Here is an 11,494-nt window from a genome sequence, read left to right as displayed (position 1 = left end):
ACTACACTCCTGTACCTAGCCTAATTTCTGTGTATAAGGTGTATGACACCAGTGCCTATGAGTGACTGGGCCGAAAATGGATGCTGAGTTGTTCAGACACTCCTTTGGGTAAAAGTAGTTTTGTGTCATGAAAAAACTGAGTCTCTAGGTTAGGGTGAAGCCAAGTTACACTTTGTGAAGAGACCTAATCAGGATTTTAAATTCTAGATTAGGCTACGCTCACCCCAAAGCATAGTCTCCTGGCTGTGGAATGGTGAAACACTCAGGAAAGGAAAGATTTGGGCATTGGGAAGATTCCAGGAAGGAAGTGGCACTGTTAGAGAGAGAAACAATACACACATATTTCCTGCCCTTGTAAAAACACAAATAAATTAATGAGATAATTCAGGTAGTGTTGACTGCTATAAAGTAAAACAACAACAACAACAACAACAACAACTGTGATGAGAGAAAGTATCTGGGGAGGGTGCTCTTTTAGACTGGGTGGTCAGAAAGGGCTTCATGGAGATCTGAAAGACAGGAGAGAGCCATCACGTAAAGTCAAAGGATGCCGGATATAGAGCAAAACACAGATGTGGGAACAAGATTGGAATGTCTGAAGAACATAAAGGAGGTCAGTGTGCCTGGAGAATAGTGTGAGATGGAGATAAGATCCAAGAGCCAAGCTGGGGCCAGAGCATATTTAGCCGATAGACTATGGTAAGTTTAGATTTTTCTCTAAGTGAAACAAACATTTGGAAGGTTTTAAGCAGGATATACTATAGTTTTTATACACATATACCTTATCTGTAATCCTCCCAACAATCTCAAAATGGATATTCTGCTCATTTTGTAGATGAAAATACTGAAGTTTACAGAGTTGATATGTTGCTCATAGAGAGCTCAGATAACATGGATCACCAATTCTATTGTCTACCCTACATGATTTCTATGCCTTGATATCTGTGCCCATTTTCCAACTGCTGCTTCATAAAATGATGGATAGGGGAGAAACAAAAAAAGCATTTACAAAAGAGAGGATGAGTTAATACATCTGTTCCCTGAAGTTGGCAGCTCTGGTAGGATTTTAGGAAAATAAAAAATCTGCTTTTAAGAAACTACTACTGGTAAGATACCCAAGGTTGGGCACACGGTAGGTCCCTATGTATTAGATGCACACCTTGTTAATTGTTGACTTTCCCTAGATTTTTGTTGTATATTCCTTGGGAGCCCTCAGAAAGATAGAATAAAATGTTCCAAAAAAAGGAAGAATTCTGATCACTTCTAGAGGATTGTTTTCAGAGAGACCTTACTTTCTTGCTCTTCTATGAAGGAGATCATGGTGCTAAAAAAACCCCAATGAGGTCCAGTTCTGCTGTCCATTGTGACCTCCCTTGACTGAGGATCATTCCTGCACCAAGTCCCCATAGGTGTCTACATAGCTGTGTAGACAAATTTATTAAAGAAATGTATTAGAGAAGCAGGGTCAGGAGCTCAGGAAGGAGCATATTCCCTCTTGATAGAAGTTGAGAGACCTACCCATGGATTTCAGATAAGCCTCAAGGACTTCCTGAGTGTATAACTGTCACCTACCCAGGGAGAAAATTATACATCCTCAAGGTCAGGGTTTAAGGCGGTGGTAAATAACTTATGGTATGTTCCTTTCCTCTAGATCTATGTGAATTAGGTTAAATTAACAGGAATGGCAGTCACAGAAGTGCTGTTTAAGAGGTATGAATAAAGGGGGATAGGGCTACAGGAAAGTTTCAGGGATGATGTGTAGGGGCTTTGGATGTATTTTCCCCAGTTTCTCCTCTATTTTTTTTTAACGTTTGTTCATTTTTGAGAGACAGAGTGAGAGTGGGGGGGGGGGGGGGCGGGAAGGGAGAGAGGGAGATACAGAATCCAAAGTAGGCTCTAGGCTCTGAGCTGTCAGCACAGAGCCCGATGTGGGACTTGAACTCACTAACCATGAGATCATGACTGGAGCTAAAATTGGACGTTCAACCGACTAAGTCACCCAGGCACCCCATCTCTCCTCTTCTATTTTTTTTCATGTGGTTAAATCCCTGGCCAATCATGGGGTTAGATACCTCCAGTCCTGCTCAACTTTTATGGCTCTCTTCATGAAGTAGGATTATTGACTTTTAGAACTGGAGTTAGGTGTCCCTCTGAAGAGGGTAAATAGGAAAGTGGGTGATTCTCTACCATTCCTTGAGATAGGCAGTTTACTAATTCTTTCTCTAGCAGGGAATTAGCTAGAGGCTTCTTATGGTTGTAAAGCAAGTTTGGCAGATGCTAGATAATTGTGCAACAGCCTTTTGTAGGTTTCTTGTTTAGCTCACTGGGTTTGGATTACCCAGGCTCTTGAATCCTGATGCCAGCTTTTAGGGATTCCCAAGTCACTTTTATTTACAAAAAAAATATATCAATTTTTACCTTTTAAATACTTTATCCCAGGAATTAGAAGAGTCCATAGTTAATATAATATGTAGCGAAATTCTCTTTAGTTTTCTGCCCCAATTTCTCAATGTATTTCTTAGTTCTTCCTAATATGGCAGCATATATAATCACATGCATTCCTCACTCCAACACCTGCAGTCCTGGGTCTTGAACTTTTTTTTCTGTGAAAGTTGTATATATATATATATATATATATACCCACAAAAGTATGGCCCAATATAATATATATAATATATTGTCAAATTGGTTTCCATACAACACCCAGTGCTCATCCCAACAGGTGCCCTCCACAATGCCCATCATCCACTTTCCCCTCTCCCCCACCCCCCAACAACCCTCAGTTTGTTCTCAGTATTGGTCTCTTATGTTTTGCCTCCTTTCCTCTCTGTAAATTCCCCCCTCTTCCTCTCCCCCCCAGTCTTCTGACAAGTTTCTCAGGATCCACATATGAGTGAAAATATATGGTACCTTTCTCTGCCCGACTTATTTCACTTAGCATAATACTCTCCAGTTCCAACCATGTTGCTACAATTGGCCAGATTTCATTCTTTCTCATTGCCACGTAGTACTCCATTGTGTATATAAACCACTTCTTTATCCATTTGTTAGTTGATGGACATTTAGGCTCTTTCCATACTTTGGCTATTGTTGAAAGTGCTGCTATAAACATTGGGGTACAAATGTCCCTATGCCTCAGCACTCCTGTATCCCTTGGGTAAATTCCTAGCAGTGCTATTGTTGGTCATAGGATAGATCTATTTTTAACTTTTTGAGGAACCTCCACACTGTTTTCCAGGGCGGCTGCACCAGTTTGCATTCCCACCAACAGTGCAAGAGAGTTCCTATTTCTCCACATTCTCTCCAGCATCTCTACCTCCTGATTTGTTCATTTTAGCCACTCTCACTGGTGTGAGGTGGTATCTCAGTGTGGTTTTGATTTATAATTCCCTGATGAGGAGTGACGTTGAACACCTTTTCATGTGCCTGTTGGCCATTTGGATGTCTTCTTTAGAAAAGTGTCTATTCATGTCTTCTGGCCATTTCTTCACTGGATTGTTTTTCAGGTGTGGAGTTTGGTGGGTTCTGGGTACTAGCCCTTTATCTGATATGTCATTTGTAAATATCTTTTCCCATTCTGTCGGTTGCCTCTTAGTTTTGTTGATGTTTTCTTTGCAGTGCAGAAGCTTTTTATCTTGATGAGGTCCCAATTGTTCATTTTTGCTTTTGATTCCCTTGTCTTTGGAGTTGTGTCGAGTAAGAAATTGCTGCGGCAGAGGTCAGAGAGGTTTTTTTCCTGCTTTCTCCTCTAGGGTTTTGATGGTTTCCTGTCTCACATTCAGGTTTGTCTTCCAATTTGGGGTTTATTTTTGTGGAATGGTGTAAGAAAGTGGTCTAGTTTCATTCTTCTGCATGTTGCTGTCCAGTTCTCCCAGCACCATTTGTTAAAGAGACTGTCTTTTTTCCATTGGATATTCTTTCCTGCTTTGTCAAAGATTAGTTGGCCATACTTTTGTGGGTCCAATTCTGGGTTCTCTACTCTATTCCATTGGTCTATGTGTCTGTTTTTGTGCCAATACCATGCTGTCTTGATGATTAGAGCTTTGTAGTAGAGGCTAAAGTCTGGGATTGTGATGCCTCCCGCTTGGTCTTCTTCTTCAATATTTGGCTATTCAGGGTCTTTTGTGGTTCCATACAAATTTTAGGATTGCTTGTTCTAGCTTCAAGAAGAATGCTGGTGCAATTTTGATTGGGATTGAATTGAATGTGTAGATGGCTTTGGGTAGTATTGACCTTTTAACAATATTTATTCTTCCAATCCATGAGCGTGGAAGGTTTTTCCATTTCCTTGTATCTTCTTCAATTTCCTTCATAAGCTTTCTATAGTTTTCAGCATACAGATCTTTTACATCTTTGTTTAGATTTATTCCTAGGTATTTTATGCTTCTAGGTGCAATTGTGAATGGGATCAGTTTATTTGTCTTTCCATTGCTTCATTATTGGTGTATAAAAATGCAACTGATTTCTGTACATTGATTTTGTATCCTGCGACTTTGCTGAATTCATGTATCAGTTCTAGCCGACTTTTGGTGGAGTCTATTGGGTTTTCCATGTATAGTATCATGTCATCTGCAAAAAGTGAAAGCTTGACTTCATCTTTGCCAATTTTGATGCCCTTAATAAGTGTAAAAGAATTGAGATCATACCACGCACACTTTCAGACCACAATGCTATGAAGCTTGAAATCAACCACAGGAAAAACTCTGGAAAACCCTCAAAAGCATGGAGACTAAAGAATGAATGGGTCAACCAGGAAATTAGAGAAGAAATTAAAAAATATGTGGAAACAAATGAAATTGAAAATACAACAATCCAAACGCTTCGGGATGCAGCAAAGGCAGTCCTGAGAGGAAAATACATTGCAATCCAGGCCTATCTCAAGAAACAAGAAAAATCCCAAATTCAAAATCTAACAGCACACCTAAAGGAACTGGAAGCAGAACAGCGAAGACAACCCAAACCCAGAAAAAGAAGAGAAATAAGAAAGATCAGAGCAGAAATAAACAAGATAGAATCTAAAAAAACTGTAGAGCAGATCAATGAAACCAAGAGTTGGTTTTTTGAAAAAATAAACAAAATTGATAAGCCTCTAGAAAGGCTTCTCAAAAAGAAAAGGGAGAGGACCCAAATAGATGAAACCATGAATGAAAATGGAATTATTACAACCAGTCCCTCAGAAATACAAGCAATTATCAGGGAATACTATGAAAAATTATATGCCAACAAACTGGACAACCTGGAAGAAATGGATAAATTCCTAAACACCCATACACTTCCAAAACTCAAATGGAAAGAAATAGAAAATTTGAACAGACCCATAACTAGTGAAGAAATTGAATCAGTTATCAAAAATCTCCCAACAAATAAGAGTCCAGGACCAGATGGCTTCCCTGGGGAATTCTACCAGATGTTTAAAGCAGAGATAATACCTATCCTTCTCAAGCTGTTCCAAAAAATAGAAAGGGAATGAAAACTTCCAGACTCATTCTATGAAACCAGCATTACTTTGATTCCAAACCAAACAGAGACCCAGCAAAAAGAACTACAGGCCAATATCCCTGATGAATATGTATGCAAAAATTCTCAACAAGATACTAGCAAATTGGATTCAACAGCATATAAAAAGAATTATTCACCATGATCAAGTCGGATTCATTCCTGGGCTGCAGGGCTCGTTCAATATTCGCAAATCAATGTGATACATCACATTAATAGAGGAAAAGAACCATACAATCCTGTCAATTGATGCAGAAAAAGCATTTGACAAAATTCAGCATCCTTTCTTAATAAAAACCCTTGAGAAAGGCGAGGTAGAAGGAATGTACTTAAACATCATAAAAGCCATTTATGAAAAGCCCACAGCTAATATCATCCTCAATGGGGAAAAACTGAGAGCTTTCCCCCTGAGATCAGGAACACGACAGGGATGTCCACTCTCACCACTGTTGTTTAACATAGTATTGGAATTTCTAGCATCAGCAATCAGACAACAAAATGAGTCTTGAACTTTCAATAAAAGGGACGGACCTGTAGCTTTTTGATAGCAATCAGCTTAGGTTCCAAAATAAACATACTAAGGAAGAAGATAATAAAGAAGATAGTATGTTTATTTTCTCTAAACTGCTGATTGTATCAGCAATTTGATCAGCATTTAACTTTTCTCTAACATAAAATTGCCACTAGCCCCACTATTCTGAGTTTTTAAGGGTCACTGAGTCAATCCCAGTGGAATCACTTTTCCTATTACAATGAAAATCTACTAAAGATATTGAAAACTTTTCTTTTGTGTTGTGAGTTTAAACTGTCTACATTTAAAAATGAGTTATTTTTTTATTTTTTAGGTGTTGTGACAATTTGTAATGCTGACCATTTTAGAGATGAAAGTGAGAGTGGGGCAATAAGGATAAATAGGAATACAACACTAATAAAACACTAATTAAATTTTGTAGTGTTTAGGTTATATTTCCTTCTCTTGTGCAGCATAATTCCCAAGAGTAAAAGTGAGCCTTGACTTACCCACCTTTTTTCATGAATATGCAGAGTGGAACTCCTCATGCGACTTTTTATATATTGTGTTTTGGACTTAGAAACTAAAGTCTAAAATTTAAGGCTATTTGGCTCATGGTCAATTAGACAGAATATAGACTTTCTAAGCAGTTTCCATTATTTTGCAATGTGTGTGTGTGTGTGTGCGCGTGTGGGGAATAAAAATATAAATGGTCTTTCTTATAAATGCCAATGCAAAAATCATTAGTAAAGTATTATCAAACAGAATTCATACATTGAAAAGTATAGCACAACCAAGAAGGACTCTTTCCAGGAACTCAACCATAGTTCAATATTAAGAATTCCAGCAGTCTTAGAGCTTACATCATAATGGGAAAACATTGGAGGCATTTCACTAAGATTAAGAACAAGGCAGGGATGTAGGATGCCTAGGATTTCCACTATTATTGAAATTGTACTTGAAGTATTAGCTAATGCATTTAGGTAAGGGAAAAAAGAACAGTAGTTTGAAATGAAGTAAAACTATTTCTATTTGTAGATGATATGATGGTACATTTGGAAAACCCTATGCGATAAGACTAACTTAAAATATGTCAGTATGGTAGCAGGGTATTAAATTAACTTCTAAGAATTAATAGCCTTCATTTCACAAATACTAAAAATTGGTTAGTGGAGGACAAAGCCTCCATTAGCAACAGAAATGAAAACAGAGATACTTAGAAATAACGACTTAACTAGAAATGTTTAGAAGTCTTTATGAGAAAACTTTAAACTCAAAGACACAAAAATAGACTTGAACAAATTTAAAGACCTTCCTTATTATTGGATGGTAACTGTCAATAAAATAAACATTATTCTTCCCAAGTTAATTTATGAATTTAATGCGGTCCAACAAAAATGCCCATTACCATTTCTTAAAAAACCTTAATGGTAAGATAATATAGATCACAGGACATTGCAAAAATGGTATGGAGAGGTTAAGTATTTCCTTTACACCATTTCCTCCAACACTTATATTTTACATAATATCAAAACCAGGAAATTGACATTGCACCATTTGTGGGTATGTCTGTGCCATTTCATCACATGTGTAGATTTGTGTAATTAACAACTCCAGTCAGGATAAGTGTTCCATTACCACAAAGATATCTCTCCTACTACCCCCTTATATTGACACTCATCCTCCTCCTTTAACCCTTAGCTATTGACAATCATTAATTTGTTTCCCATCTCCATAATTTTGTTTCCTTGAAAATGTTACATAGATGGAGTTATATAAGTTTAATGTAAGTTTACCTCTTTTCTAGTTTCTAAGAGTTTTAAATCATAAATAGGAGTTAAATTTTGTCAAATGCTTTTTCTGTATCAGTTGATATGATCACATTATTTTCCTTTTGAGCCTGATAATATGGTGGATTACATGGATTTTTGAATATTGAACCATCTTTGCATCCCTGGAATAAAACCCTACCTGGTCAAGATGTATAATTCTTTTTATATATTGCTGGATTCTATTTGCTAATATTTTGTGAAGAATTTTTGAATCAGTATTCATAAAGGATATTGTTCTGCAGGTTTCTTTTTTTTTTTTTTTTCACTGTCTTTGTCTCATTTTGATATCAGGGTAATACTACAGGGAAACCAACTAGGTCTGGTGATTTCTTCATTGGGAGCTGTAAAAGTTAAAAGTTCATTTTCTTTAAAACTTACAGGGTTTTCAAACTATCTCCTCTACATTGGTGAGGTGTGGTAGTTTGTGTTTTTCAAGGAACTGTTCAGTTCAAATAACTTTTCAAATTTATGTGTGTAGAGTTGTTTGTTATATTCTCTTATTATGCTTTTATATCTGCAGGGTTTGTAGTAGCATCCCCTTTTAAGTTCCTGATATTGGTAATTTGTATCTTCTCTCATTTTTTCTTTGTCAGTCTTGCTAGAGGTTTGTCAATTTTAGTGACCTTTTCAAAGATTAATTTTCTATTTATCTGATTTTTCTTCATTGTGTATCTGTTTTCAATTTCATTGCTTTATCCTCTTTATTTGTTCCTTCTACTTGTTTTCGGTTTATTTTGCTCTTTTTTTCCAGTTTCTTACAGTGAGAACTTATATTATTGATTAGAGACTTTCTTCTTCTCTAAAATATTTTAGTGCTATAAATTTCTTTCTTAGTACTGTTTAAGCTATAACCCAAAACTTTGGTGTGTTGTATCAGTGGTCTGATATGCTCCATTTTGGTAAATGTTCCATGTGCAATTGAAAAGTGTATCCTGCTGTTGTTGGATGAAGTGTTCTAAAAATATTGATTAGATCCTGTTGGTTTATGGCATCATTGAACTCTGTTGTTCTTGCTGATTTTCTGTCTAGCTGTTTTATCAATTGTTGAGAGAAGAGTGTGAGGTCCCCAACTATAAATGTGGATTTATTTCTCTTTTTAGTTCTATCAATTTTCGCTTCACATATGTGGCATCTGTACTTTTTAGTGTATATGCATTTAGGATTTCTATGTCTTCTTGGTGGATTGATCCTTCTGTTATTATACAATGGGTTTTCCTGTCCCTCATAATTTTCTGCCGCTGTTTTTATTGTATGCATGGGATATATTTTTCCAGTTATACTGTCAACCTACCTGTATATTTATATTTAAGTGTATGGTGGGCTCAAGTGAAAAGTTACAAAGGATTGGTCTATAAATGTAACTAGGCCAGCTATATCTACTAGCTGACAATTATTGAAGTGAGGATTTTATCTTTCCACAGAGATTGAGAGAAGATGAAGATTGTATTTCAAGGGAATGGCTTTTAGATCCTTGAGAAAGACAGTCCTGAGTTGTAGGAGATGCACATACATCTCAAAGGGACAGAGGAAGGATTCATAATTATAAGCCATTTTTAGTAAATGCTCTAAGGGAGGTTCAGGGGTCTATCACCAAATGCTTGTTAGAGTAAATTATTTTGACAGCCCTGAGCTTTTCCAGACAGAAACTCAGTAGGGTGCTGGGTTGTCCTAGGGACGTGGCTTTAGATGGCTAGAAGCCATGTTAAAGTTTGGTCAAGTTTCTCACTGCAGGGGTTTGAATGGAGTGTTTGTGTGCCAAGTTTTTTGCAGTTGTCATGGGTTAAAAAATATTTACATATTCTCAACATATCGCCCCTTACATTTCTTACTAATTAAGAAAATAACTTACTTTATAGTGGAGAAAGCTGGTAGACCTCTTCACCAAGTGCTGAAAGTTATCCTCATCAATAACATGACACGCTGACATCAGGTGGCTCTTGATGTGATGCAGAGAAGACACAACATCATGTATGTAGTACTGTTGCCAAAAAAGTGTAACCTGAATCAAATCATGAGGAAACAAGCTGACAGACCCAAGTAAGGGTCATTCTAGGAAACCACACGCCTGAATTCTTTAAAAATGTCAGTGTTACAAAGGACAATAAAAAGTCAACTCTAGAAACTAAAGAGACATTAAAACTAAATGAAAAACCACACCAAGACATTACTATACACCTATCAGAATGGCTAAAATAAAAAAATAGTGATAACACTAAATGTGGGCAGGGACACACGGAAACTGGATAACAAATGGGAATGTAAAATGGTAAAGAATTCTGGAAAACAATTTTGACAATTTCTTTAAAAATTAAACATATATCATCATACCACTTATAAACTGCACTCCTGGGCATAAATAAAATAAATAGGGCTAAAATAAAAAAATAGTGATAACACTAAATGTGGGCAGGGACACACGGAAACTGGATAACAAGTGGGAATGTAAAATGGTAAAGAATTCTGGAAAACAATTTTGACAATTTCTTTAAAAATTAAACATATATCATCATACCACTTATAAACTGCACTCCTGGGCATCTAAACCAGAAAAATAAAAACGTACTGTACATACAAAAAAACTTGTACACAGTTGTTAATAGCAGTTTATTTGTAAATAGAAAAAAAACTAGAAATAATCCAGATATTCTTCAATATCACTTCAGATGAACTGTTAAATAAATTGTGGTACATTCATACCATGGAATGCTACTCAGCAATAAAAAGGAGCGAACTATTGATATACTCAATCTGGATAAATCTCTAGAGAATTATATTATATGGAAAAAAAGAAAAACCAATTCCAAAAGGTTACATACTGTGTGACTCCAAATATATGACATTACGGAAATAACAAAATAAGAGAAAAGGAGAACAGATGAGTAATTGTCAGATGTTAAGGAGGGGGTGGGGCAGGAAGGAATTAGGTATGGCTATAAAAGGGCAACATGAGGGATTCTTGTGTTGTTGGAAATGTCCTGTATTGACATTGACTGCATTGGTGTCAATATCTTGGTTGTGTTGTGTGCTATAGTTTTACAGGATGGGAAAACTCGAATTTCTCTGCTGTATTTCTTACAACTGCATGTGATTCCACAATTATCTCAAAATAAAACATTTAATAATAAAAAAGCCCAAATGAATGAGATTATGGCTTGGACTCTGTTGGAAAAAAGTTTATAAATCAGGAAATTAGCAAAGTTTAAATATTTACTGTATATGGTAGGAAGTTGTATTGTATTGATACTAAATTTCCAGAATTTGATGATTGCATTGGAGTTATGTAAGAACATTTCTTTGATCCTAGGAGATACATTGGGTTATTTAGGGCTGATGAATCTTGCTATCTGCAATTTCCTCTCAAATATTTTAACAAATAAAACAAAACTGATTTAAAATATATACATATGGGGCAGCTGGGTGGCTCAGTCGGTTAGGCATCTGACACTTGATCTTGGCTCAGGTCATGATCTCACAGTTAGTGGGTTCTAGACTCTCATCAGGCTCTGTGCTGATGGTGCAGAGCCTGTTTGAGATTCTGTCTCTCCTTTTCTCTGCCCCTTACCTGCTTGTGCTCCCCCCGCCAAAATACATAAATGAACTAAAAAAAACCCCTTTCAAATATATACATATAGGGTGTGTGTATGTGCGCGTGTAC

The sequence above is a fragment of the Panthera tigris genome, chromosome B4 (assembly GCF_018350195.1).
Source record: "Panthera tigris isolate Pti1 chromosome B4, P.tigris_Pti1_mat1.1, whole genome shotgun sequence".
Taxonomy (NCBI): domain Eukaryota; kingdom Metazoa; phylum Chordata; class Mammalia; order Carnivora; family Felidae; genus Panthera; species Panthera tigris.
This window is presented reverse-complemented; position numbering follows the sequence as displayed.